Raw genomic sequence first — 27,591 nt, forward strand, 5'->3', positions numbered from 1 at the left:
GCCATTTCAAGTTAAGCATATCGGCAGGTGGCATGTTGTGTTGGAGAATGGTGAAAAGTGGAATTTTAGGAGAGTGGCTAGATTTGGTGCGCAGGACTCAAAGTTTGGCACACAGAGGGGTGAATGTGAGGGATCAGTTTTGGGTGAGAGTGAAGGAGAAATCTCGGAATACTTGAGTTCCACTAAAGAAGGTGGTTCTAATAAAGAGGTTGAGTGCCCGAGTTCTTCTAATGAGGTTGGGTCTAATCCTATAGTGTTTAATGTGGAAGTAGGTGGATCCAGGGGTGGGACGTCACAGGACATGAAGAAGGGCACTACATGTTGGTCAAGGGTTCTTGTAGAGGACAGTGTATCTTCTTCTCAATCATCAGGGGGTAAATCTCCTGACATAAATCCAGGTGGTGATGAGCGTTTGTCTACAAGAGAGCAGAGGCTGAGACACCCTCCTTCATACTTGCAAGATTATGTGAGATAACCACATTTAGTGTGGTAGAAGTTGTAAGTGACATTTAATATCGCTATCTGATGTTTATCCAATCTATGTTTTTTTTTGTGTTGTATTTACTGTTGTTATAAATCAAAAAGGGGGAATATATTTTTATGTAAAGGAGGAGGATATGTTATAATGTGTAGCTTAGGTACATTAGAATGCTCGTATGTTGTTATAGGAACGTGGTTCCCTAGGAACGGTGACATTCCACTGGAGGCTGTTATTTTCATCCTGGCTGTGGTGGAGGTCACACTTGTTTCGTGTTAACTAAATAAACACTTAATGAAGACATCCTTGGTGTGGAGTCCCCTTTACAACAGGGAGGAACCCCACGGAGGGAGCTCTAGCTCTCCCTCCGGGCTCCAGGCCGAGGACGTAATGGTTACGTCCTCGGCACAGGAGCACTGTGCCGCAGGACGTAACCACTACGTCTGTGGCACAGAAGGGGATAATGCAGTAGTTGTCTCTAAAGCTGAAGAATGGTTGGCTTTACTCTTGTCAAGAACAGTGATACCCACAATCAATATCAGACACAATATCACACACACAATTGCCAACCCAATACTCGAATATTTACAGCACCTGTTCTTCCTACCCTGCTGACTAAAGTTACTCATGATCTTTAAACAATCAGAAAGTAGAAGAGAAGATTTAAAACCATGCAGCCAAATCAAAAACAAAAATCTTTTTTACAGCTTTCAGTCTCACTTTCAGGATCCTTTTTCTCAAAAATTGGTAAGCTTGTCAAAATCGGTTTAGCAGCTTATAAAATCAGGTTATCTTGTCAATATCAGTTTATCAAAGTCTTTTCCAGTTACTTTCAACAGTCTCTTTCTCTTTGCACTTTTCGCAAATTTGTCTCAACAGTTCAATTCATTACTTTCCTTCAAGTGCCGAAATATTGACTTGGAATGCCTTGATCAAAACAAAAAGACAAAAATTATCTTTGCCATTCACTTGTTGTTGCATATGCCCATTCAGGACCTGGGTACCTTTGACTTGCTATTCTCTTTCTTTTCAATTTTCGATCTCCATTCAATTCACCTTCACTCAGATCCTTTCTCCTTGTCATATGTACTTCTTCCTCTATTTTTGGCACAACAACTTTTTCCTTTCTCTTTGCTTGTGACTCTGTCCACTTATCTCCTTTCAGTGGACCCTTGGTCATTCCTCTTTTCAGTGTTGAACTTGAAACTTCTTATTGCTCTGCAGGATTTTCTCTTGACAGACCTGCAACTGGTTCAGGCGGAGTCAGACCGCATTGGCTTTGATCCGCCTCAACTCCTTCCTCCTAGGGCTCTTCTGTTTGCTCTCTTCGTCTCTCAAATTCATCTAGTTCTGGGAGAGCCCTCCTCTGACTAGACTCTCCTGCTGCCTCAATTGGGATTGGCTCACTCTCACCCTCCTGGAGGTCTTCTCCTTCGTCTCTTACAGGAGTGACTGAACTGTCCTCAATGTGATCACATCCGGTCTCAGTTTCTCTTTCCCCTCCTTCCGGCTCTAAGGCTTGTTTAGTCATTGTTGGTACTCTCAACAACTTCTCTTCATCATCCAAAGTACATGCCACTATTCTTGTGTGGTCTGCATGCATCCAGTTCAGAACTCCAGCACACTTCACAGCTGTGGTAGTAGTTATAACTATCTGGAAAGGGCCTTTCCACCGAGGTTCCAAAGACCTATTCTGCACATGTTTCAGGACCACCACCCAGTCACCCGTCCTCAGGGTGTGTCCTTGATCTTGGATCGGTGGCAGTGTGGTGGCTTGCACCTGCTGAGAGAAAGAGATAACCACATCAGCCAGACCTTTGCAGTAGTCCAACACCATATTATCTGTAATGTTTGCAAGCACATTTGCAGGTACTGCTGGTAACCTCATTGCTCTGCCCATGAGGAGTTTGTGCGGTGACAATCCTGTCCTCCCGTCGGGTGTGTTTCTCATTTTCATCAGAACTAACGGCAGTGCGTCAGGCCATTTCAGATTTGTGGACACATTTTCGCCATTCTTGATTTCAAGGTACCATTCATCTGTTCCACTAATCCTGATGCTTCAGGGTGGTAACTACAATGCAATTTCTGCTCAATGTTTAATGCTGCACATAGTCATTTAACTACTTCATTGTTGAAGTGACTTACCCTATCTGATTCTAAAGAGATTGGAAAACCAAAACGAGGTATCAGTTCCCTAAGCAGTAATTTCGCTACTGTGAGGCTGTCATTTCTTCGTGTAGGGTACGCTTCAATCCAGTGACTAAAGATGCAGACATTCACCAACACATATCTCAAACCTCCACAAACAGGCATCTCAATAAAATCCATTTGCATTCTGCTGAATGGACCTCCTGCTCTTCCAATGTGGCTCAAATTAACCACTGTCCCTTTTCCCGCGTTCATTTGCTGACAAATGATGCAACCATGGCAAACTGCTTCAGCAACTTGTCTGAACCTTGGATTGAACCAATTATGTTTAAAAAAGCAAATCATGGCATTTCTCCTAACGTGTGCTTGAGACAACAGGCTATTTGGCAAAAGCAATTGTCCCTCTTCTGAAACCCACAGTTCATCTTGTCACTGTACACAGTTCATTTTGCTCCATGAGCGTTTTTCATCCCTGTCAACATTATTCTGTAATGTTTTCAATTCGTCCAATGTATCTATTACTTGCAATGCAAAACTTGGACATGTTTCATCTTCTTCAGGACACAATTCCCTCTTATCTTTAAACAATATACAGTTCAATGCACAAAACCTTGTGATCAGTATAGGGAAAGGTGCGGAAGACATTGTGACGCAAAGGGTTAATTAGCTTGAACAGTGTAGATGAGCGTGATGCCTGCTGAAGCCAGAGCAACATGGAAAAAATTCACGATGGTCGCTTTCAAGCTTGTTTTTTTATTTTGACATTCCGTAGATAAACTTATTCGCAGCTGCATGTGTGAGAAACAGGTTGTGAAGGAGATTCAGTCTCAACCTTGAGAACGAGACCACAGTAAAAGATGGAATGAAAACAATGGCCAGGGAATGGCAAGGCAGCCAAGAGACATGTGCTGATAACATAGCTAGAAAATACTGGAAGTGGGTAGAATCCAAGCTTCAGGTTACTTAAACACTGAAAGGCGGGTGAGGGAATTGAAGCTCGCAGATGGAGTTGTGAAAACTGTCATCTTCAGACCTAGAACTGCCTCCCTGTTGTGCTGTTCAGAGACCGTGACGCTCGAGGGGGAGAGAGGTCCAAGCAGGCGGTAGAGGGCTTCCCAGCATTTAGTGGACTAAGTTAAGTTCCGCCCAGGGATGCAAGGCCTTTGTTTCTCTGCTCTATTATTATGGTAGATTATTATGCTTGCACTGTGTTTATAATCTGAAGTATTCAGCTCGTTTATATTCTGCTTTCTAAACATCGTAGTGTGAGCCTGCTACAGTAATCGAAACATACATTTTGGTATACAGTTAAGCAAAGCTAATCTGAAAAATGCAGCTCGTTTATATTTTGGTGACTGAACATCGTAGTGTGAACCTGCTGCAGTAATTGAAGCATGCATTTTGGTGTGCAGTAAATCAAAGCTTATCTGAAGTATTCAACTCGTTTATATTTTACTTCCTGAACATCGTAGTGTAACACATTTTGGTATACAGTTATTCCAAGCTTATATCTGTCAATGAACTCTTTGATCATTTATATACATAAATGCTTTTGTAGTGTACTTATATATAAATAGATGCTTTTCATTGCTATTCTTATTCCGTCAATGAACTATTTGCTCATACGTATACATAGATGCTCTTTGTAGTGTACTTATATTTAAATAGATGCTTTTCATTGCTATTCTTATTCCACTATTGTTAATGTGCTAAATGCCTACATTTACCTGAAATTCTAGTAAAGCTAAATTGTATTCATAATTGGCCTGTGGCCCTTCATTGAGCGTCCTTACTGACTTATACCGAACAGGTGTCAACCGGTCACCTGGATAAGACATTTTGGTACCAGAAGTGGGGCATAAGTCAATAATGCCTCTTTGGGGACGTAAGAAAAGTGAGGCAGAGAGCGGAAGGCAGCATGGGGCAGAAGTCAGATCCATTCCCGGGTGGTTCGCAACTGACCCGGTCTCTGGTGTGGCAGGACTCCTGAACCGGTGGGCAGCGCCGTTGTTATGGGAGGCATTAGATGAGAAAGTGACTCCTCTCTTAGTGGAAGATGCGGTTGAGAGTGTGAAGCTAAGAGGGGCGAAGCTAGAGCTGAAAGCAGCAGGGCAAGTGGGATGGCTTTTTCTGTTTGCGCTCCGTATGGTATACAGGAAAACATTAAGACAAGATGCAGAGATAAGAAAACTGCGGAATGAGGTTGCAGCCTTGCAGGAAAGTAAGTTACTTATGAAAGAAACTATAGAAAGTGCAGTGACTAGGGGTGATCAAATGGAGGCAAGGTGCACCGCATTAGCAGTACGAGTAGCAAAACAGAAGAGTAGGCAGAAGCCTAAAATACCCTCAGCTGTGCAAGTGAGGGCATTGGTACGCAAAGAAAACTGGGATCCTTATACTTGGGAAGGAACAGTCTCTGATAATGATGATGACTGGAATTGGGAGGATGAGGTGGAAGTACGTGTAGCAGAACTAGGTGGAGTTGAAAGTGGAGAAGGATGTGTAGGTGAAATTGAAGGTGAAAGGGGGAGTGTAATGGAGGTTCGCCCACTCGTGCAGAATAAATCAAAGGGAGTGAATGGTAGGCAAATACAGAATTCACGTTTGGTAAGAGATTGTACACCGAGTGAGTTGTTGGAGATAACTCGTATGCTTAGGCAGATGCCTGCAGAGCCTTTGTTTAAATGGTTGGTGAGATTGTGGGACACTGGAGCAGATGGTACATATTTGTCACCAAACGAACTTTTGAAAATGGGATCAGTAACTACACATGCTATGTTAGGGCAACGGTTACGAGGTGCACAGGGCCACCAAGCTTTCTCTCTAATGGGTTGGTTGATGGAAGGAGTGAAGAAATTGTACCCAACTGCTATAGATGTGGAAGGGAGTTGGGGCCCTTGGCATACGATTTCAGAGGCAAATGAATAACTGCAAGAAATGGGGATGCAGAACGCAGTGTATTCCCAACAGTTTTTAGGACCTGATGTTGAACCAGTGACAGCAGGGATCAGGGCACGGTTAATCAGAAATGCCCCTCCGCATATGAAAGGTGCCTTGTTGGCTCTTCTAGGACACGCTCAGGTAAGACCAGTGGGGGATGTGGTATTATTAATGGCACAATTAGAAGGGCTTGACAGACAAAAATCAGCAAGAGCAGTGGGGCAGGACAATAAGTATAAGGGAGGAGAATCTACAATAAAAGTGACCAGACGACAAATGTGGATAGATTTCTTGAATGCTGGGGTGAAGAAAGAGGAGATAGATGGAAAGCCTACCCCTTATCTGCTTAATAAGTGGAAAGCATTGCAGCGTAGACAGAAAGAGAAGGGGGCATTTGATGAGAAGCAGCCCTCAGCACCACCCATGGAAGAGTCTGAGAAGGAAAAAACAGAATCAGGGAAAAATAGGAAGGTGCCTGTCTCAACTCTATATCCCGACTTGTCCAGCGGTGGCTGGGAAGTCCCAAACCCCTTATTATGAAGGTCAGGCCAAACCCCAGGGGTCAGAGCAGTGCAAGAGGTAAGCCCCGGGGACAGGCGGCCATTTGTACCTCTCATTATTTATTGGCACAAGGGAACACAACATGTTATGGCACTGCTCGATACAGGTGCGGAAGTAACTTTGATAAATGGAAACCCTAAGAGGCTGCCAGGGAAGGGTGTGATCATTAATGTTTATGGGGTCCAGAGACAGAGGCCAAACCTGTTAAGCTCAAATTGTCAATTGGTAAAGGACCCCTATTCACGGCAGAAGTATTAATAGCCGAAGTACCAGAATACATTATTGGCATGGATTTGTTACTAGGCAAAACTATTGATACGCAATGGGGAACATTTACTTTTGGTGTGAGGAGCGTACATATAAAGAAATCTAGGACAGTTCTGGTTGGGCATGCAAAGTGGAGTCCATTACATGTGCCTCCTCCAAAGGAGCCGGTGTGCATTAAACAGTACCGCATACCTGGAGGTCATAAAGAGATTTCAGAAACCATACAGGGGCTGCTAGATGCAGGTGTGTTAAGGCCGGCTGTGAGCCCATTTAACTCTCCCATGTGGCCCGTGAAGAAACCAGATGATACCTATCGAATGACTGTCGACTATCGACAACTGAATAAAGTGGCTCCACCCTTGGCAGCAACAGTCCCAGACATCATCACACTGGTGGAACAGTTGAGTGAAAATGTGGGGGAATGGCATACCGTGATTGATTTAGAAAACGCCTTCTTTTCAATTGATATTGATGAGGCCAGTCAAGACCAATTTGCAATAAGCTGGCAGGACAGATAATTCACATTCAGGAAGTTGCCCCAGGGGTACGTGCATAGTCCCACATTGTGTCATGGGCTAATAGCCAGAGATTTAGCCAACTTCTCGGCTGGAAACACCCGACTTGCACACTACATTGATGACCTCATGATCACTGGGGACACTAAAGAGCAAGTCTCAGACACGCTGGAAAGATTAATTGAATACTTACTTCAGAGGGGATGGGCTATTAACCCTAAAAAGGTCCAAGGCCCGGTGCAAGAGGTGAAATTCCTGGGTGCTATTTGGTCAGGACCAGTAAAAAGAATACCACAGGAAGTGATTGATACAGTACAGCAGCTAAAGATTCCTTCAACTAAGGCAGAAGTACAACGATTTATTGGTTTGATGGGATTCTGGAGACAACATATCCCTCACTTAGGATTAATACTGAGACCATCATATCAAGTTACACGAAAAAAAGCACCCTTTCCAATGGGGACCTGAACAGCAAGAGGCCTTTGAGGGAGCAATAGATGCATTACAGAATTATTTTGAGTTAGCTCCCATCACAGAAGGAGACCCGTTTGAGCAGGAAATGATAGTACAGGATGATGTAGTGATGTGGAGCTTATGGCAGAAGCAGGGAAAAAAGAGAGTGCCACAAGGATTCTGGTCAAAGAGATTAACTACATCCATGAGCAATTACACCCTGTTAGAAAAAGAACTAGCAGGAGCATATTGGGCATTAGTAGAAATAGAGTGCATAACTGGTGACCGGCGGGTTACCTTAAGAACACGGGTCCCCTTACTAGGCTGGATAAGATAAGGAGGGGTTGGCACTAAAGTAGGCAGGGCGCAGGAGTCTACCATCGTAAAGTGGAAATGGTATCTGCAGCAGAGGGCAAAACCAGGGCCAGCAGGAGAATCGAAGTTACAAGAAGATATGCTGGGGGCAGTGGACTTACAGGCAATGGTCCCCCTGCCAGAGCCATCTGAGATGGAGTCCTCACTATTTAAAACAGCCCCACCTTCTGAACAACTCACAGAAGAAGAACAGCAAAATGCATGGTTCACAGATGGTACCACCCGGTACAATCAAGGAAAAAGACAATGGCAAACAGTCGCATTCCAGCCTGCTACAGAAACGCTGTTGCTGCGAGGAGGAAATAATGGATCAAGCCAGCTTGCAGAACTGCAGGGGGTAGCAGCAGTGATCGAACAGGCCCCCATCGGAGAGAAAACGTTTGTGTACACGGACAGCTGCGCCATCTACCAAGGACTAGTAAGTTGGGCCCCCGACTTGGCATAAGGATGGATTGGAAAATCAAAGGCACCCCCATTTGGGGAGGCGAGCAGCTATGGGAAGAGATGTGGGAGAAAGGGCAAAAATGTCAAATCTATGTGGGACATGTGGATGCCCATTGCCCATCAGACACCTCACTTGCATCTCTATTCAACAACACCGCAGATCAGATGGCCAAAACACGAATAGTGGTCATCAATGAGGAGGCTGAAGCTGCTCTGGCAAACTGGGCCCATGCAACATCTGGACATCTAGGAGAGAATGGCACTTATGCATGGGCACAGCAACGACAGATTCCAGTTACTAAAGAACAGGTGCAACAAGCAGTAAAAGAGTGCCCCACATGCAACCAGATAAGACAAATGCCCCTGCAAAAGAAGTCTGGTGGCCATATCAGAAGAGGAACCGCAGCTGCTACAGTGTGGCAATTGTACTATATCGGGCCGCTACCAAAGGAAGGAGGAAAAAGCTACGTATTGGTCATGGTGACACCTACTCTGGCCTTATGTTGAGTATGCCCTGTAAGTCTGCAGACCAAAAGTCCACTTTGCGAGGGCTAAACTACCTGATAAAACATTATGGGGTACCTGATGAAATCCAAACAGATAGGGGCACACACTTCTCAGGGAAAACAGTGCAGGATTGGGAGCAGGAACAGGGAATTCAGTAGATTTTACACCTTAGTTAGTATCCACAAGCTGCAGGCATGATTGAGAGATATAACAGATTGTTAAAAGAACAGCTAAAAATGTTATCAGCACATCAGACTCTAAAAGGATGGAGTAGTAATTTAAACAAAGCATTGTTCGAATTGAGCAATAGACCAGTTGGGCAGCAGACTCCTTTCATTCGGATGACAGGGTATGATAAAGAAATCACCCACACATTGATTGTCTGGAAAACAGACCCTTGAGCTCGATTACCTTTACAGGCTACTTCTGGCAGTATAGGACTGGACCTGTTTGCTCCAGAGGATGGAGAAATACCCGTAGGACAGGTGAAAATTGTTCCCTTAGAAATAGGAGTAAGAGTACCACCTGGAACATATGGTAGAATTGCCCCTCGATCCAGCCTAGCCATCAAGGGTGTGTCGGTGCTGGGGGGAGTCATAGACCCAGATTTTAGAGGAGAGGTTAAAGTAGTATTACTGAACCAAGGAGATGCTACTGTATCGTATCAAGCACATGACAGACTTGCTCTATTGATTTGTGAACAAGCGTATACACCCACATTGAAGAAAGATCTGCCCCCGATAACACCCAGAGAGGTGAGGGAGGATTTGGAAGCACAGGAAGAAAAGTATGGGTGCATCATCCAGGGAAAAAGCCAGAGGCAGGAGAGATGTTTAGTCAAGGGGTGGGGAGTACGTATTTTGTACTTTTAAAGAATTCTAATGTACCTGTATTTGTACCTGCAGTGAGACTTACCCCACGGTCGTAAATGATGACATCTGCATCGATGACGTGGTTCCTGTTTGCGGTCATGATTATAACCGGAGAAAGTGTATGGGTCCGACCGAATATAGCAGAGAATGTCATTACGGACCTTCATGTCACTTGTGCACCTCAAGCCGCTAATGTAACTGATGACCAGGGAAATGTTTCACTTTGCAATGTGAAGGTACCTGGAGGCAAGTGGATGGCTGCCAAAGCTGTAACCTGGAAGGTAAATGGACAACAAATCTGACATGCCAACAGACTGAGGGGCATATTTATTCTCCGTTTGCGCCGAATTTGCGTCGTTTTTTTCGACGCAAATTAGACGCAAAACTAACTCCATATTTATACTTTGGCGTTAGACGCATCTAGCGCTAAAGTTCATGGAGTTAGCGTCATTTTTTGGCGTGAACACCTTCCTTGCGTTAATGAGATGCAAGGTAGGCGTTCCCGTCTTAAAAAATTACTCCCAGGCATGTGCGTGGTATTTATACTCCCGGGCAAAAATGACGCCCGGGAGTGGGCGGGGCAAAAAAAAACACATTTGCACCTCTTTTTAACGCCTGGGTCAGGGCAGGCGTTAAGGGACCTGTGGGCTCAGAATGAGCCCAGAGGTGCCCTCCCCTGCCCCCAGGGACACCCCCTGCCACCCTTGCCCACCCCAGGAGGACACCCAAGGATGAAGGGACCCATCCCAGGGAAGAAAAGGTAAGTTGCGGTAAGTATTTAAAAAAAAAAAAATTGTGGCATAGGGGGGCCTGATTTGTGCCCCCCTACATGCCACTATGCCCAATGACCATGCCCAGGGGACATAAGTCACCTGGGCATGGCCATTGGGCAAGGGGGCATGACTCCTGTCTTTGCTAAGACAGGAGTAATGCTAATGGCATCTGGGCGCCCCAAAAAAATGGCGCAAATCGGGTTAAGACGATTTTTTTTGCCTCAGCCTGACTTGCCCCATTTTGGGACGCCCAAACGCCATTTTTCCCTACGCCGGCGCTGCCTGGTGTACGTCGTTTTTTTTCACGCACACCTGGCAGCGCTGGTCGGCTAGCGCCGGCTAACGCCATTCAATAAATACAGCGCCCGCATGGTGCTTCAGAATGGCGTTAGCCGGCGCTAATTTTTTTGGCGCAAAACTGCGTTAGCGCAGTTTTGCGTCAAAAAGTATAAATATGGCCTGCAATGAGTTGCAGGGGATGCCAGCAACAGTACAGGCTTTGAATTATACGCTAAACATGATATATAAATATTGTGATACCATTGTACCTTTTACACCAGTACACACATATCCGTGTAGACCTTATGATTGTTCTAACCAAAGAGACATTTTACCAGGACCTATGGTGGTTGTTACAATGACCAATAGAACCAAAGGAGTTCGATACTCCAAACCGCCCACCTTTATGTTTTATGTAGCGGAAAGACGCATGGTTAGCAATTTAGGCAACGTTTCCATAGTTCGATATAGAATAGGATGTAAGCAAGCTTTGCATGCAAGCATAATTAACCATATTGTGTTACAGATAACTATTGCCAAGGGGAATGTTTCTAAGTATGATCCATTATGCACACAATGGACACTACAGTTATGGCCCTTGCCGAAGTTACGCATCAGTAGAGATCTAGGATCCTTGATAGCCGGGGCACCGGAATTGGGGTAGGGGCCCTGAACGCTTTTGATATTGAAGCCATTAGGAATAAGCTATCTTCTACAGGATATAGTACAGGGGAGACCATAAAAGTAATTTCACAATGGGGGCCCATACACTCACAAGAAGTATGGAAGGTTTTGCGTGGGTTACATCGTGATTGGCAATGGCATAATTTCACTTATGAACAATTTGGAAAAAGCTTTCAAAGCACACAAACAGTGTCCAAAGGCATTCAGTGCATACTATGGCAAAGCATTGTTAACCAACAGTATGTAGACTTCAAAGCGGAATGGGGACAGCTTCAGGGTGAATATTGGAGACAACAATTGCATTCGCCTGAGGAAATATGGGTAAAGCCCATACAATTTCATTGTGAGGGAGAGATGTGTTATGCTCATTTTGATATAGCTAGAAGTGACCTTCCTCCTGAAATATGGTGCCCCTTTATATTGCTCCCTGTAGTAATAGGTGAAGAATGGTGGATACCTCACACTGACAAAAAGTGGATTGATCAAACAAATCACACCGTAGATCCCACTAGATGTGCTGATTGGTCTAAGTGGTGGGTATGTAGCCACAATGGACGGGTGCTAGATCCATGCCTTCACCCAATACCAGGAGAATGTGAATAGTTACCTTATCCTATTAATGGCACAGACTTATATCAGATAGGAACAGAGAGTATATGTTACGTTACTAAGCATCCCTTACTTATTAACGGATTTGTACAAACCACCGGAGAGCAGGTAATGTGTATGTGCAATATTACCAGCATTATTGACATAAGTACTCACATCCTATACCGACCAACTAAGTTCACCACAACCACATTACAGACGCAAATGCAAGCACAGTTAGAATGGAACATCCTGCTTGTTGTGAAGCTACCTAGACTAGAGGCAATCAGGCGCTACGCACAAATCACATTTGCTAAATTCGACATGGCTGATAAATATACCAAGGATACCGCCATACAGATGACCATAGATGCCAAACAGCTTATGCACACTGCTTCACGCATCCAGCAAGTAACTGAGCACCATTGGTATGACATCTTCTTAGGTTGGGCACCAGGAGCAGGAGTGTTACATCCGCTAATTTGGTTATTGATTGTCTGTGTCACGCCAATGATTATACTATGTAGACTATATGTACGTACAAACCAGCTTTATACTAAGATGCAGGCGCTTAGAATAATGCTAACAAGTATTCGTAGCAATCTAGCTAGTGAAGTGCTAAAATAAATAATTATTGTTTCACATGCATCGCGCTCATCTAAGGGGTGGAGTGATCAGTATAGGGAAAGGTGTGGAAGACATTGTGACGCAAAGGGTTAATTAGCTTGAACAGTGTAGATGAGCGTGATGCCTGCTGAAGCCAGAGCAACGTGGAAAAAATTCACGATGTTCGCTTTCAAGCTTGTCTTATTCTTTTGACATTCCGTAGATAAACTTATTCGCAGCTGCATGTGTGAGAAACAGGTTGTGAAGGAGATTCAGTCTCAACCTTGAGAACGAGACCACAGTAAAAGATGGAATGAAAACAATGACCAGGGAATGGCAAGGCAGCCAAGAGACATGTGCTGATAACATAGCTAGAAAATACTGGAAGGGGGTAGAATCCAAGCTTCAGGTTACTTAAACACTGAAAGGCGGGAGAGGGAATTGAAGCTCGCAGATGGAGTTGTGAAAACTGTCATCTTCAGACCCAGAGCTGCCTCCCTGTTGTGCTGTTCAGAGACTGTGATGCTCGAGGGGGAGAGAGGTCCAAGCGGGCGGTAGAGGGCTTCCCAGCATTTCGTGGACTAAGTTAAGTTCCACCCAGGGATGAAAGGCCTTTGTTTCTCTGCTCTATTATTATGGTAGATTATTAGGCTTGCACTGTGTTTATAATCTGAAGTATTCAGCTTGTTTATATTCTGCTTTCTAAACATCGTAGTGTAAGCCTGCTACAGTAATTGAAACATACATTTTGATGTACAGTTAAGCAAAGCTAATCTGAAGAATTCAGCTCATTTATATTTTGCTGACTGAACATCGTAGTGTGAACCTGCTGCAGTAATTGAAACATGCATATTGGTGTGCAGTAAATCAAAGCTTATCTGAAGTATTCAACTCGTTTATATTTTACTTCCTGAACATCGTAGTGTAACACATTTTGGTATACAGTTATTCCAAGCTTATATCTGTCAATGAACTCTTTGATCATATGTATACATAGATGCTTTTGTAGTGTACTTATATATAAATAGATGCTTTTCATTGCTATTCTTATTCTGTCAATAAACTCTTTGCTCATACGTATACATAGATGCTCTTTGTAGTGTACTTATATATATATATATAGATGCTTTTCATTGCTATTCTTATTCCACTATTGTTAATGTGCTAAATGCCTACATTTACCTGAAATTCTAGTAAAGCAAAATTGTATTCATAATTGGCGTGTGGTCCTTCATTGAGCGTCCTTATTGACTTATACCGAACAGGTGTCAACCGGTCACCTGGATAAGACACCTTGCAACTTGATCTGGATATGCATTTCCTATTGACACAAAATCTTGCAATTTCCGATGTGCACTGCATTTCACCACAGCAATCTTTTCAGGCATTTGGATGGCATGCAACAATTCTTTAATCCTTTCCCCATTTCTCATTGGTGAACCAAAAGAGGTCAGGAAACCTCTCTGTGACCACAGCTGGCCACATTCATGGACTATTCCAAATCCATACTGGCTATCTGTATCTATGGTAACTTTTAGCTGAGTAGAAACATGGCACGCTCTAGTAAGGGCTACCAATTCCACTACTTGAGCAGAATATACTCCTCAAAGTCAGGACACTTCCAGTATGCCAGTAATTGTGCACACAGCATATCCTGCTCTCAGTACTCCTGTATTGTCTCTTTGACAAGAACCATCAACAAAGATCATTTGGTAATTTTCTTCTAATTTGGTGTCTCTTATATCAGGTCTCAATTTGTCCAAGTCAGTTACTTCAAGACAATCAAGCTCAATGTCTTACAACTTTTCAATCTCAACATCTTCATTCGGAAGTAAGGTTGCCGGGTTAAGCACTATACATCTTTTCAATGACACATTTGGTGACCCTAGAATACTCGTTTCATAACAAGTCAACCTAGCACCTGTCAGATATTGGGTCGTGGTTCGGGTAAGTAAAACTTCAACTGAGTGGGGGACCATTATTGTTAGGGGATGTCCCATCACAACGGCTTCATACTGTGAGAGGCTCTGTCCAACCGCTGCAGCTGCATGCAAACAGCCTGGTAAAGCTGCTGCAACTGGGTCCAAAGTAGCTGAAAAATATGATACTGGGCAGTTTATACCTCCAGGGACCTGCGTCAAGACAGACAAAGAACATGCATCACGCTCATGACAAAACAACGTAAAGGACTTTGTGTATTCAGGCATACCTAAAGCCGGAGCTTTGCACAGACTCTCTTTCAATTCAGAAAACGCTTTCATGCAAGCCTGGTCTAACACTAGGGGATCGGTGACCTTCTTATTGGTCAGCTTCTGCAATGGCTTGGAAATGAATGAAAAGTTGGGAATCCATTGGTGACAATAACCTATCATCCCCAGAAATATCCTGATATCTCCCTGTGTGGTCGGGAAACTCATCTGCAATATGGCTGTGACCCTTTCTCTGGATATTTTTCTTATTCCTTTCTCAATCTGGTGACCCAGTAGTTCACTTCTTTCTGACAGTATTGCAAATTAAGTGGAGACACTTTATGACCATTCTTTCCCAAATGGTTCAGCAATGCAATCGTGTCATGCTTGCACTCATTCCTTGTTTTGTACACAACCAAAGTCATCAATGTACTCTACTAATGTTGATTGGAATGAAATTCCAATGACTCCAAATTATTTTTCAAGATCTGATTGCATATGGAAGGTGACTCTGAAAACCCTTGAGGAATTTGACACCAACAGTAAACTTGGTCGAGAAATGTGAAACAAAAGAGAAATTGGCTGTCCTCGTGAGGAGGCACAGAAAAGAAGGCTTGGGACAAGTGCATGACAGTGAACCACTCAGCATCACATGGAATCTGAAACAGAATCACAGCTGGATTTGGCACCACAGGGCAATATTTGATAACTATGCCATTTATGTTTCTCAAATCCTGGACAATTTGAACTTTCCCACAGGGCTTCTTCAGTCCCATTATCGGTGAATTACATGGGCTGCTCAACACTTCCTTCAAAACCCCTTGCTTTACAAATTCTACAATTATTTGAGCAACCTTCATAAGGATATCCTGTGGAATGTGGTACTGGGGAATCTGAAGAAAAATTGCATTCGGATTTACAGGAACTTTAACTGGCTCAACTCCCTTTATCAGACCTATTTAGTTCTCTGTCAGATCCCACACTTTTTCTTTACCTTTTCCCTGTAGATAGGGAGGAAGCTCCTTCACTATGAACACTGGGAAAAAAAATCAATCAGGGTACTCCTCATTTATCGTCTCTCACTCGGTCTCTGGAGCTGGGTCATCCTCATCATCACTATTTGCCTGTATCTCTATTCTATAGTTTGAACAAGTAATCGAGCACCTGGTTTTACACAGCAAGTCTCTTCCCAGTATGGATACTGGACTTGAATTTCAGACTATGAATTTGTGCAATCCTTTAAAATTGCCAATTTTAACCTAAACTGGTTCTGTAATTGGGTTGGTCAAATACTGATACGCTACTCCTACAATCTGGACTGTCTTTCCTGAAAGGGGCAAGTTCAGAACTTTTGCAGTTCCCACTGTACAGTGTGTAGCTCCTGTGTCAACCAAGAATGAAACCTTATGACCAATTACCTTTCCCTTCACATATGGGCTTTTCTGATCTACTTCTAGAGAAGCTGCAAGCACCCACTCCTGTTCATCCGAACTCTTGCTCACCCAATCATCATTTACTCCATTCTCACTGTGTAACAGAAATTGGTCAACTGTATTAGTGCTTTGGTTGGACCTCTGACCTCTTGAGGATGCATCACCTGTTGCTGTTCAGTTGTGGCTTTAGGTATTTGAATTTGCTGTCTAGGTACCATTGGAATGTGCTGTTGCATTGGCTGCAACTGTGTTGTTTGTACAAGTGGCATTTGCACCTGTTGCAAGGGGTGAACATTTTGCATTTGATTCACACTAATATAAAAATTTGGATTATGACCTCTCATTCTCGGTCCTCTAATATTTTGGAATGAATCGATGTCAAAAGTTTGCTGAATGACACCTTCCTGCACCATCATTGGACACTCCCGCTTCCAATGTCCGACCGCTCTGCAAGCGTGACAAGGCAACACTCTCTTCATTCCCTGCATATCATTCTAGACCACTGCAGTATTCAGATCAGGACTACGGTTTCTATTACCTCCACGACCTCTACCTCTCATCTGATTTTGAAACACCACGTTTCCCTGCTGCTGCTGTGGAAAATTTCCCTGCATCCCTGTTTGTGGCGCTTTAATCTGCATCACCATCGCATTTTCCTTCAACTTTCTCTGCTTCGAATCAGTTTCATCACAACAGTACTTTGCATCCTGCAACACATCATCAATCGGCTTTGCTTGTCAGCAAATCAAATGACTCTCAGTCATCTGGCTAATTTTAGGTCTCAATCCTTCCACAAATCTGAACACAAAATGAATCATGTCTTTCGGCTTGATCATCTCTGTACCACTGTAATGCTTGAATGCCTGCAACAATCTCTCATGATATGCATGTATCAACTCCTTTGCTTACTGAGCTGTCCTGTCTATTCTCTGCCAGTCAATGTTTTTGGGCGAAATTCTCATCTTCAAGAATTTGATCACTTTTTAGTAAAATGTCATTGCTTCAGGAGATGGCGCACCTTTAACCTGATCTCTCGCAGGTTCTTTTGTCGGCCAATCTGTGCTCCTCTTACACTCTATCCATAGATCAGCTGGGACTACTATCTCTAATTGAGTGTTCAAGTCTTCCCACAGGCACTCTGCAAGTTTCACAAACCTGTCTGTCTGCTGGTACCATTCTACTGGCTTCTCTCTCAACCCGGGATAATCATTTGTGAAGGGCAGTTCTGCACCAAGGGAAGTGAACAAAATTCCCTCCTGGAATCTCTCCTATTGGTAAAATTTTCACTGGATCCTTGCCCTGCGGCACATTTGCAGTCATCTCTGCAGAAACCCTTTTTCTTTTATTTGCCCATTTGTCTAATGCCCCCCATTTCGGGACACTTTGGAGTAAATCCCTAAGGTGTGCCTTCATTGCTGCAGATCTCAGGTGTTCGAAATCTTTTGCGTCAAAATTGAACCTGTAACTCCTTTTCAAATGCTTCATTTTCTCAATTTCTATGCCGTACTTTCCTGCCAGGTCTGCTAACCTTTGATGCACATTGCTCACTTCCCTCGTAATTTTCAGACACAGATAGCTCAACTCTGCTTTTGTGTAGGACTCTAATCTGTTCACACCCATAGTCCCTTCAATAAGCTCACCCGCTTCCATTCCTAGTCTTGTGTTGTTCAAGTACTCCTCTCCCCTAGGAGCACTCTGCGGGGTATTCTGCTTGCCTAACCATTCAGTCAATTGTTGGGCTGTGTCAAACATTGCAACAAAATGTTATTGGCCTTGGCTTGTGGCACTTGTTGTACCACTGTATTCGTAGGCTGCGGTGTCAGTAAATTCAGACTCTAACTAACATTCAACTCTATGACTGTTTCCGGAGGAACTCCAAATGGACTAAGGTTTAGCAATGATCTTGATCCGTTAAAGGTCTGTCCCACAGGAGAGACTACTCGGATATTCTCATTAAGTCCTTCCCTCATCGAATTCTGACTCAGGATTCCCTGTCCATCTGCACTGGGTTTTTCTTGAGTGAACAAAGGTACAACTGGACCAACGGTAACAGGTACAGATACAGCATCTGGGCTTGGTCTGACACTCAAGTTCTGTGGGTGCATAGTTCCCATATTCTGACTCATCAATACTGACATGTATGTCTGTGTCCCCGTTATCGGAGTGTACTTTGGCACTGCTTGTGACTGTACTTGAAGCAGTAAAAGTGGAGTTGGCTCTGTCTGAACCAACATTGGCTTTAGAAAAACGTGTCCCGTGGCCACTATTAGGTTTGTGGTAGTTTCCACAACAGGTACATCAGGGTATATTCCCGGGACATTGGACTGTGGCACCTGATTTTGTGCTACTGGAGTAATGGGTGCATTAAGACTACTCTGCATTGGGCTCTATGTGACACTCAGATTAAGCTGCACTGGACTCATAGCCATGTTAACCTGGGTCAGAGCTGAAGGATTTACACTGGTGCTCGGACCACTCTCTTGTGCTGCATATGGTGGGGGACGATTTCTCAATAACTGCAAAATAAACTCATCATTGTCTGACTCTTCCTCAAATGTCAGTGATCCTCTAGACTTCTTTGGTCTCTGCTCCTTACTCTCGGAAGGGCTCCTGTTTGTTTTTCTGATAGCTTTCCTTCCTTCCCTCTCGCTATCTTGTGTAATCGCTGGGAATAACTTAATCCCCTGTAAAGTCTTGGTTCTCCAAAATTTCTGAGCACTGTCCCACCTAGCCTCCGCTAGAGTCTTCTCTGCCTTCCTCATCCTCCTCTTGAATTTCTGTTGCTGTTGCTGACTGGCTACTAATTCCCAGATTGCTAATGCCTCGAATTGTGCTGGTCTCGGAGGGGGTTTCAGATCATACAGCACCCTCCTCAGATTCTCCAAGCTACTCAAATTACATTTTCCATGGGCAGGAAACTCTAAACTCCCATCTTTCTCTGTTACTTTGCACCATTACTTCAACCAAAGACATGGCACAACACCTTTTTCTTCAATTACGATATAAGTTGGTGACCTTCTGGCGGTGCAATATCACCTATAATCATTGTAATGTACGTATCTCCCCTTAAAGCACTTTTTAAAGCTTTGAAAAATTTCATTTTTGTGACCTTTATGTTATTCAAATCAAATCAATAAGTGACTTTTAATCCCAGAGTTCTCTTCACCCACCTTCTCAACCAATTGTGCTTCACGGACGGCTGTCAATCCGTGGGCTACCCTTCTCACTAACCAACCTATCCCAGCATGGCTCCAATAAAGTCACACTCACATGTACTGCGGCTGACAAAGTCTTGCAGCTTGTCCTCCCAAACTCAGATTCACACTGAACTAATGCAAATTATTGTGAGCACTAAACAAAATCAAAGCCCGATTTGTCCATTTACAACAGGTAAGGTAACACAATCTCTTCAGAAACTTTACAGATTTTTCACTGACGGTGTTTCGCTCTAGCAGCTACTCCTTCTTTCTCAGTTTCCCTGATTCACAAGCAAAATTCGACTTGCAAATTTAACTCTCAACTGATCAGTGGGTCTGTCCTGGTACACATAGGACTCACCAGATCTCATTTGAAAATTCTTCCACTCACTTTGACTCACACTCTGACTTATCGACCACACCCAATTGACCTATTAAACCAGAAAAATTACAACAAAAAACAAGTGTCTCACACACTTTTCCAGTATACTCCTAGTCTTAGACCACGCAGGGTCCGTATACCAACAACCACATGGATAATTTTTTAGCACAAAGCACCACACACATGTGAAGTTCAATGACTTCTCTACTCTCACACTTCGGAGTATGCACACTCCTTCTATAACTTCATTTGGAGTAGACAAACTCCCTAAACCATCACAAACATCACAATTCACCTGCGATTTGCATAAGCTGTGCAAGCGCACAACCTACCTCATTCACACTGTCACTAGAGTGCCGAAAACATTCTCAATTAATCATTGGCAAGCTCTGAGGTTCTGGGAAAGTCATTTTAGATCCATAGGGGCACATTTTCCTGCCACTTTGTATCATTGAATCTTAAAAAAACAAAATGTCACCAATTTTACCAAATCTGTGAATTATTTTGCTCTTACTACCATCTCTGGGAACACCTGTTATTCCTCTCTTACTATCTCCGGGACCAAATATTCTAGTACCTCTCTCTCTGGACTGTATGATAAGCTCTTAAGGAGACAAGCATGTACCCGGCCTCTATGATGGGCTCTTAAGGAGACAAACCATCAATCTATGCTACCATTTCTGTTAGCGCGGCAGACCTTATTAAGTAAACTTACAAGGGAGACGCGTATAGGCCAATGGACCTTTTGACTGTGCTTCAAGTTTTTCTAAGCATATATCCCGTACCAATACAGATCAATAACATCAACAATCAATAACATAAATAATCAACAAGGGTCAGTAGTTCCCACACACTATGACCTCTCGACCATGAGTTTCCACACCTTTATGTAAAAGTTAAAATGTTTATTTCCCTATACTAACAATGCTAATGTCACACAACTTAGTCTCAAAATCAATTGATAAACATACAGAAACAATACTGGCTGTCCAAAGTGGCAAAATAATCAGTCTAATCAAATCAAAGTTTGAGCTACTATACATTCCAAAGTTACAGTGCAAACTAATGGCAATAATAACTGTGCAAATTATATTACATACATTTAGATTCAGCAAAGAAAAGACATCAACTGTTATTACATATAGCGAACTTCATAAGTGAGAACCCTAACTAACACCAGATTAGGATGGCATGTTTGGGCTTCATGCAAAACAATTTAGTCACACAAATTTCGAAAAAACATCTAACTTAGTCTAAATAGTGGTTGGTACCTAGAAACAAAAGCAAATAGACAGAACAATCAGTGACATTGTTTGTATACCTGTTCTCAATATGGTTCAGCAAGCTGTGACAGTCTTTATCAATTGGACATCAGTTCGGTCAGCAAGACATCGGGATTCAGCATTAAAGTTCAGAATAAGCAAAGTCTCTCTACTCAGTAAAGTTAAGCATGTCTCTTCTCAGGACGGTCAAGAAAATAACAGACTAAACTCTCAAGAAGAATGGGGGGTATGGCCTCTCCTCTCTCTGTGCAGTCTGGCTAAGTTAGATTTCTTAAAACTACTTCCCACATCCTAATTGGTCAGGGAATCGCATGTCCACACTTAATCCAATAAAACTAAACCCTCAAATCTACAATTTTACTAGTACATGGTTGACATGTCAATGATTGTCTCCTCTTCTCCCGCTCTCGTCATTCAGTTCGTCAGGTAACAATATTGTTGCAGCTTATACTCCAGTCAGTGCATCCGTTGGCTTCTCCTGGAAAAGTCAGTCTTACACACTTTACATTAAACATTGTTTCACTAACAGGTACAGCATCTTCTAGCAAGCAGTTTCTCATAGGAAAGAACTTTATCTAGGAGCACATGGTCAGGACAGTGGAAAATCACAAATTTACTCTCTAAGCACCCAGTTATCAAACGCCTAAGAAATTCAGCTTGACATGAGGCTGTGCAACTAGGCAAAGACCTCGCTAAGTTAAGGCCTACTATTAAGAAAGCTAATACATAATGCATAACCCTCAATATGACATATTACCACATTAATAAAAAAAAAAAACTCAACATTTCATATTAATAAGCCATTAATAAGTACACTTTGTGAACATTGGCGGACACTGTGGTGGGCGCAACTTCATATGTGTGCATTTTGTTTTCTAAGTTAATACATTTTCTACGCAAATCCAACACTCAAAATACATGAATAATGATTAATAAAATCATTAATAACTCAGTGTTAACAATTACAGAAGAAGGCGATATGCAGGTAGACGGAGAAAGTGGGAGCAAAATTGTGATGATTGCCCTGAGAAGAAATCTACTCATTAACGTCATAAGTGACATTGAAGTGCTAGGCACTACTTTTCTCACAATGCTTCTAATCAGGGCTATACCAAGTTGATGACGACAGATGTGATGCTTCAACCAATAGGCTGTAAGTGCTCACACAGTAAACTTTAAACCTTCACATTCTACAATGCTCTTGAGTCTCTATTTGAAACTGCATGCAATGTTATCATGGCTGAAAAGACCAAAACTATGACAATGCCAAAGGATTAGTCGGGCACGTTTAGAAAACTTTTAAATCTGAGAGCATATTTTCTAATATCTAATTTAGTAATGCAGCTTATAACATTTTAGAGTTTGGGTTGCCCTGCCACAAATGCAACATATATTCTGTCTGCCATAAGACATCATGCACTCGTATTAAGGTGGACTGGATATCTGTCACATTTGTGATGGAGTGACACATTTCAAAACTCTTAATTAGGCCCTAGATGTTTAAGGTTTCATTTCAGTTAAAAAAACGTATTGTATAAATGAATTGCTTCTGTGAACTCTTGAAAGAGAGGAACCATAGTTAGCTGTGCATGATGACACATGCACATTACACTTGTCTCTTTTTAACTTAAACTTCACAATATTAAGGATTGCCGCTTTCAGAGCAGATCAAGAAAGCAAAGCATAGCCACTCCATAGCCCATCCTAACAATTCATAGACACTGGCAGGACACAATACAACACATAAGGCAGGAGTTCGAAAAGGTGTGGTATTTCAGTTTTGCTGTGAAAGTGGTATGAGGCTGGGTGTCAGTGACAGAGCGTTATCTAACTTCTCTCTTCTTGCGTTTTGTTCCGTGGATCACTGGGCATTTTCTTGGTTAGAGACGAGGAGACTAGATGACTGGAAGCTTTGGAAATTGTTCTGCAGGGATAAGGCTGAACAGACTTTAGATGCTTGTATCTGAGTCACTTGAAGGAAATTCTGGCCTACACAGGAAGAGAGTGAAAGCTTCTTAACTGGATATTGATTACTGATGCATCTTATGCCTGTCTAACATGTTCTCGGTAGCAGTGAGAGCTTTCTTGAGGTGATTGTTTTTTGGTATTTTAGGAGACTGGCAATGGGGGTATTGCGGCGGTGTGAGCACAGTTTTCTTGATGTGATAACAACAATGGGGTAGTTTTATACTGGGGAGAAGGGCCGAAATGTTGTAGAGTTTGGTTTAGAAACTTGATACCAATACGTTTTCCATTTGGGGGTTGAGGCTGAAGTTCACATCTCATTTAACACCTATTACTGATTCCATTGGTGTTGACGGGGACTGATTCTACAAAGAACACAGGTCTACTAATTGTGTCTCAATTTTCAACACATTAAAGTTTGTTCTGTTGTGGCCCATCTAGGAATCTGATCCCATATGTTTCTTTGGCATGGCTGAGAATTGGTCCTTAGCTCATTTCCAAATAGAACATTGTTACACTCTCATAATATGACTGTGAATTTGAATATTTTAAAAAATATATATATAATCGTAATTTTTCCTTTATTTATAAAAACCTGCTCTCTTTTCATTAGTGTTTATGTATATTTTATGTCATCTTTTTCCACTATTTCATCATTCGCCTCTTCTTTTACTACCTCACCCTTTGTCTCTGTTCTTCTACCATTCTAATCGCCAATGTGCTGCCTTCCCTGGCTCACATCGACTTGTATAGGTTGCTGTGCTCTATACAGTGCTCTGTTTTCCCCAATGTATGCACCATATCAATACCTAAAATAGGAGTGGAAGTGACAGTGCTGGGCACTAAGAGGATCCTGTGAGCTTGACATCGATGCAGAAGATAGAGGATAAATTGGGGAAACCTTGAGGTACTCTGACTGAATATTACATGTTTGGTTACTAAAGATAAAATGCCAGGTTTCAATTTTTGGCTGTGAGCTGCGATGAAACATCTAAACTTTTTGAGGGAGTGTGTCTAATATGTTTCTTTCAATATGAACCTTTTTATTTTTGTCCATTATAAATCAAATGCAGAGGAAGAACAAGGATGGTCTTTTAAAATAGGAGTTTTAATTAGATAACTTATGATATAGGCCATTACAGAGAAATATATTCTTCTTCTTCTTAGATTTAGATACTGGGAGATTTCAATGTAATTTAATCTTTCTTTTTCTTTTAGGCACATTTGAGTAGAGAACGAAGTGCCCAGATATCTTGTGTCATCCTGTCAGCTTCTATCCTGAGACCAAGGTAAATATAAGTTGGCTGGTAAAGGTTATATTGCTTATGCAAATGAACATATTATTTGTCACTAGATGTGCTAAGAGGAGCAGTCTTTCCAGAACTTTCTTACTGGTTATTCACTATTACCGTTATTCTCAACTAGTTTACTAACATGGATCCCACTCGGTTTTCTTTTTGACTTATACACCAATTTAAGCCTGTGAAAATGTTCACAAAGCTCACCATCACAAGCTATACACACCAGAACAAGAGGTACTTACTCGACACATGGCTGATACAACATGCCCAAAGCACACAGATGTGCACACTATACTCCCACAATGAAACGATCAACCACGTCTCCAGAGTGTGCCAACTGCAACACTGGGAACACAAACTTTAATGACGAAAAGAAAAATGCAGTGTCCAAATAAGGCCATTGGCCAGTCCAGCTGTAACAGGCTGAAGGGCCCAAATGGCCTGGACTTGACCTCCACATGTGCACATGGTACTCCATCATAAAGGTTTATCAATGGGGCAGCTAGACACTTCAGGGAACAGGGGTAGGGAGTGGCGGGTGGGGACTTACATCTGGGAGGGGGGGCTTGGGCTTACGTTTGGGAGGTGGAGGGGTCTTGGGTTTGCTCTTGGAAGGTGGGGGAGCGGGCTTGGACTGGGGGTTGGCAGATGGTCCTGGGCCAGCACAGGGCTTCTTGCTCACTGGGGAAGGGGCATGGGAATGGGAAGGGCAGACTGGGGCAGACCTCGACGTGGAAGGAGTGGACAGGGCAAGGAAGTGGGTACGTTTAGGGAAGAGACAGCGTGGGCCAGTGGGTTCGAAAAGGTCAACACGGGACAGGAAAAGCTTTTATGGGGCAGTTGGGGTGAACATGGTGGAAGGTTTAGGAGTGGAGGTTGAGGGAGTGCTAGTAACTGATGTAGGTGTGCTGGTTGTGGATTCAGGTGCCTGTGCAGGATGCTGAGGTGTGGTGAATGTGTGTTGGGTGGGTGTCTGGGAACGTTTGAGTGTTTTGGGAGGAGGGGGTGGGGACAAGACAGGCTGTCAGTGTACATGGATGTTGTTTGCAGCAAATTAGGGGGTCAGGGCCCAACGGGCACACCTTCATCGTTGGGAGGACTTCCCTAGCTGGGCCTCGCAAGTCTTCCTGGCTTAGCGCTGCAGGTCCTCCCACCGCTTCCTGCAGTGGGTGCTCCGCCGGTTGCAGACGCCCAGGGTCTGCACCTCCCTGACGATGGCCTGCCAGAGTGCCCTCTCCTGATGGGCACTCACCTGTATGGGACACACAGAAAAGAAAAACAGAGTTCAGGATATGGCCATGTGATACCACTGACTATACGTCCCCCTATGGGATCATTTCACCACCTCACTCAAGATACTTGCCACACAATCTATGCCTGTGCAGGTACATACCGACCACACATGCATACAGGCATCCGCCACCATCACACACATCCATGCACGTCATCCGCCTACTCACCTGCACCTCTGGTCGCCCATATAACTTGGCATACAGGGGTATCCACCAGCTTCTCCAGCTTCTCCGTGGTGAAGGCCGGGGCCCTTTCCCCTGTGACTTGTGCCATTTGAGTAACCAGAGTTAGGCCACAGCAGCACACTCAGTGGAGTACTTCCATGCAGAGGGTCCAGGAGTCAAGTGAACTTGGGGCGACGACATGGTGTACACTCCACGGCGGTGTGCACCGTCACCGCCGGTGGCGATCATGATAGGCCCAGGTTCCCCATTGATAACTATGTTAACCAATGAATGGGTACACGGCGGTGGACACCACCTTACACCATAACAACAACCGCCAGCGGAATTAGGTCACTTCCACTCCTACATAGCTGGATGGCAGGAGCCTGCCATTTTGCTAGCATGACGCAGCTATTACCTGGTCATCGGCCCCATTCAGGCCCTATGGACCCCAGCCCTTAGTCGCATGCCCACATGAGTGTTTATTTCCCACAACAGTCCAGACGTATCACTTCATACATGCCCCTACAGTTGTAGATCATACATCGCTTGTGTGTGTAACTTACATATTGTACAGCAGTTACTCATACATAACATGTTTTGCATGTGAATGTGTGTTCCTCACATGTGTTCTCTCCTCCCTCTAGGTACAGACCCATGTGGCGAGGGAGGACCCCATCTGTGTACAGACCTCTTGTTCCTTATGGATACCATGGTGGAACGTCACATCATTGGCACCTACAGACTCAATCGTACAACAATCCGTGAGCTTTGTGCATTACTGGATCCTGTACTGCGACTGGCTAATCGGAATCAGCATGCCATCCCTAATGAAGTGAAAGTGCTCTCTGTACTCCATTTCTTGGCCACAGGCTCATTTCAGGTGACACTGGGCATGGGTGCAGGATTCTTACAGCCTATGTTTAGCCTCATCCTGTCCAAATTCCTGGAGACATTTGTAGTACACCTAGGGCCAGATGTAGCAAAGTGTTTGCGCCTCGCAAACGGCAAAAATCGCCGTTTGCGAGGCGCAAAAGCCACTTTGCTATTCAGAAATGCATTTTGCGAGTCGTCTCCGACTCGCAAAATGCATTTCCGATTTGCAAATAGGAAGGGGTGTTCCCTTCCTATTTGCGACTCGCAGTGGGATGCAATTCCATTTGCGACCGCGTACGCGGTCGCAAATGGACTCGCAGTTACCATCCACTTCAAGTGGATGGTAACCCACTTGCAAATTGGAAGGGGTCCCCATGGGCCCCCTTCCATTTTGTGAATGGACCCAAAAATATTTTTTCAGGGAAGGGAGTGGTCCAAGGGACCACTCCCTGCCCTGAAAAAATACCGAAACTAAAGTTTTTTTTTTTCTTTTTAAGTGCTGTTCGTTTTCCTTTAAGGAAAACGGGATACACTTAAAAAAAAAAAAAAAACTGCTTTATTTAAAGCAGTCACGAACACGGAGGTCTGCTGACTACAGCAGGCCTCCATGTTTGCGAGTGCCTATACTCGCAATGGGGCCGCAATTTGCGACCCACCTCATGAATATTGATGAGGCGGGTCATTGCGACCCCATTGCGAGTCGCAGTTGGTGTCTGAGACACCATACTGCATAGCAAATTGCGACTTGCAATTTGCGAGTCGGATGGACTCGCAAATTGCAAGTCGCAATTTTGCATTTTGCTACATCTGGCCCCTACAGACATATGTAAAGTTTCCCCAAAGGGCTGAACTCACTGCCATCATGTATGACTTTTATGCCTTTGCTAACATTCTCCATGTGATAGGTGCCATCAATGGCACCCACATAGCTCTAATACCCCCAAGACTAAATGAACAGGTGTACAGAAACAGGAAGAACTTCCACTCAATGTTCATACAATTGGTGTGTACTGCAGAC

The sequence above is a fragment of the Pleurodeles waltl genome, chromosome 3_1 (genome assembly GCF_031143425.1).
Source record: "Pleurodeles waltl isolate 20211129_DDA chromosome 3_1, aPleWal1.hap1.20221129, whole genome shotgun sequence".
In the NCBI taxonomy this organism is placed as follows: domain Eukaryota; kingdom Metazoa; phylum Chordata; class Amphibia; order Caudata; family Salamandridae; genus Pleurodeles; species Pleurodeles waltl.